Below are 385 nucleotides of genomic sequence, written 5' to 3' on the forward strand. Positions count from 1 at the left end.
CACCCCTGGAAAAAGAGAGGAGAAACATGTTCAGGGAGAACCAGGTTTTAGTGTGATTTTTATCCACAAACAAAGGCTATATTAAATTACTGAGACAAAATCCCAGCATAGACATAGGGAAGTGGATCATAAATCTCAACTTAACCTAAGGAACTTTTGGCAACTGATGGCTACTAGGAGAGGGAGAGATTGTCTTACAGGAATGTAACTCTTGGCAGGTTGACCAGGCTCCAGTGGATAGACCCATGTGGGAGACATGTAGAGACACAAACTCTATAGGCTATACTCTATATATAGTGGAGCACACTGAATTGAGTCAGAGGCAATGGGGAGAGGAAAAGTATCTAAATATTATCAAATTATATTGTATGGAAACCACAAAATT

Source organism: Nannospalax galili, unplaced genomic scaffold (assembly GCF_000622305.1).
Source record: "Nannospalax galili isolate Female #2095 unplaced genomic scaffold, S.galili_v1.0 scaffold2482, whole genome shotgun sequence".
Taxonomy (NCBI): Eukaryota; Metazoa; Chordata; class Mammalia; order Rodentia; family Spalacidae; genus Nannospalax; species Nannospalax galili.